The sequence below is a fragment of the Acinonyx jubatus genome, chromosome D3 (genome assembly GCF_027475565.1).
Source record: "Acinonyx jubatus isolate Ajub_Pintada_27869175 chromosome D3, VMU_Ajub_asm_v1.0, whole genome shotgun sequence".
NCBI lineage: Eukaryota > Metazoa > Chordata > Mammalia > Carnivora > Felidae > Acinonyx > Acinonyx jubatus.
Genome location: NC_069392.1, coordinates 72,143,880 through 72,146,848, shown reverse-complemented (window position 1 = coordinate 72,146,848; position 2,969 = coordinate 72,143,880).

Below are 2,969 nucleotides of genomic sequence, written 5' to 3'. Positions count from 1 at the left end.
TTCTTCACCCTACTAAATACACCCTACTAAATATAGGATTGGTTTCATACCTCTAGGGTGCTACCTCTGCAGGAGAGGAAGAGACCAGTTGGGCTAAGGGCAAATCCAGGTAATAATAATGTGGTCAAGTCGTGCTATTTTTAGGGAGTTAAAATTGAACATTCTGAATAGTATTTTACTAATTTTCAATGTCTGGCAGATTGTGTGTGTGTGTGTGTGTGTGTGTGTGTGTTTTTTTGAATTGAACTTTCATGTAAGCTGATTAAATATTTCCCATGGAAAAGGCCAAATTGGGAATTTGCAGACAAGGTAAGAAATAGAGGGGTAAGAATTAGAAGCCCAGTGTGTACTGGAAGAATTTTAGCATTAAGATTATTAGTTTAAATTTTTTTAAGTTTATTTATATTTTGAAAGAGAGAGAGAAACAGAGTGCAAGCTGGGGAGGGACAGAGAGAGAGGGAGACACAAAATCTAAAGCAGGCTTCAGGCTCTGAGCTGTTAGCACAGAGCCCAATGCAGGGCTCAAACTCACAGACCAGGAGTTCATGACCTGAGCCGAAGTTGGACGCTTAATCAACCGAGCCACCCAGGTGCCCCAACATTCTTAATTTTAAAGGCTTTGCTGTATTTATTTTTCACCCCAGTCCATTTCTTTCCTTCAGGGGCTCTGCCTGTCATGACACTGTGCATACAGTGAGAGCTATATTGATGCATGCTGCTAGACTGGAACCATCTCAGAAAATCAAGGAAACTGGTATTGTGGATAAGCCACCAAACAGGTTCTGGACTGGAGACAGCCGGGCTCTGCTTTGTGGGATAAATGAGTGGGGCTGAGCCAAAGTCAACACCACGGCCAGATGCCCTTAGTTGAGCACTTGCATAGGAGAGTCATTATGTGAAATGTTTCATGTGAATTGTTTCTTTTACCAAAGCCCTATGAGATTGGTAGTATTTTGGGGGGATACCCACTTAACAGATGAGGAAACTAAGTCTCAGAGTAAATGAAAACATCCCCAAGACCATAGAAATAAATGGTAGAACTTGCACACAGATTTCTCAGACTTGGAAGCGTACAATGCCATCTATAGCAGAATGTCTTCTTGGTCTCATAGTACTTGTCTTATGGAGTATCAGGCAGAGCCTAATTGATTCACTGCTGTACTGAAAACACGGGATCACATATCTTGTCAACACAGGATATTTTATTTGAATTCCCAACCTTCAACTGGTTCACCCTTCGCCTGTGTGAAATTAGTAAAATGGCGACATTAACATTTCTTTTAATGCTCTTTTTTAAAGAGTACATTTTTAAGCACGGAAATAATGCATTTAAATGTGCTCTACACAATGTGCGTTTGTTTATAATAGTCCAAGAATATTGCAAATGCAAAAGTACAAATTGTTTTAGGCACAAGCAATTTTTGTACTTATAGTACTTATCACAGCCTAAAATACACATTTTAGCGTATACGTGCTGAGAAATGTGTTTTTAAATGTTGAGTTGTAATATAGACATATCAAAAAAATTCTCATTAATTGCAAATATGTCCTAGTTACTACCTATTTCTTAAATTAGAACAATATCTACCTCATCTTAATGACCAATATAGAACAATTCACACATATGTAATTTCTGAGTAGGAAGCACGATGGAAAATAAAAGTACAAAATGGTAGGTCTCTTAACTCAAAAGACAAATGCCTTTATTTTATGTATTTGAACAATTGCACTTGTTGTTTGATATGATAATAAATAAAGGGAGAGATAGGAAGACAGAAAAAGAGGAGGTAAAATGGCAGGAAGGAAATAGAAGTAGAATTAATAGAGGGAGTTGGGAGAATAACATTATTTATCCATATGAAAAATAAAAATGAATGATTTTTGGCAGATGTATTTCATCAAGGTAAGACTGTGCCTTTTTTACTCATTTATATTAAACTTAAATGCCAGAAAAATGTTATTATTTTGCCTACTCTTATTTATTAAAACCATTTAAAAAACCTAGTTCCCAGACATCCATTTGTCACATCAAGAAATAAGCTAATTTGCTCTCTTTCTTTCTTTTTTCTCCAAATATGCCAAAAGAAATTAGATAAGTGCATGTAATATCATGTAATTTATTACATATTTTCTTCACGACATAAGAATACCTAAACATATTAGAAAAACTTTGAATAAAGAAAAATAGAAGAGAAAAGTCAATATTTTCATCACACGAAGTAAACAAATCTTACCATTTTAGTGAATTCCCTTCCTTCCAGTCTTTTTTTCTCCCCATACCTACCTATGGGTTTAAATCAACATTTTTGCAAACTGTTACACTATCCAGAGTTCCGTAAATATTTGGAATATCATTAATATTTTCTCCCAGATTGAAAAGAAGCAACAAAATGCTTCAGGAACTGTAGCTCATGCATCTTGCTTCGGTTCCAATAGAAATGATGTTTTAGTCTGAACTGAGTTAATTTCAACCTTGCATCCCTCCCTGCTTTTGATGTATCCAACCATATGTGCGTTGGAGCAGAGCTTCCATCCCGTTTCCCTAGTCTCTCTCCCAAGTGCATTGTAATGATGACGGAACCATGAAAGCAGCATCAATGAAGAAATTGCACAATTCAGAGTGTCAGTGCAGAATAGATCTGATGAACTGAATGTCTCAGTGGGTATCCATTGGTTCCAAAATTAGCACATAATACATGGGTTAAGAATTTTCTTCCCTGGAGATAGTAGCCGCTAATGTGTCTGTTTTGATTCCATTAGCTTCATTTAAAGTGTAAGTTGCTCTCTGCACTACTTAGTCTTTTACCAGAGATTGATGAGAGAACAGTCCGTGTCATCCAAATGAAGGGCAGTGTCGATCATCCTGTGGGAAGTTCAGGTTCTGCAGGAACAGCCTTTGCATGTGAATGTGTACTGTGTGCTTTGCTCCCACGTTAAGTTTGTGCTGTGTGTCTGCGTGAATGTGGAGT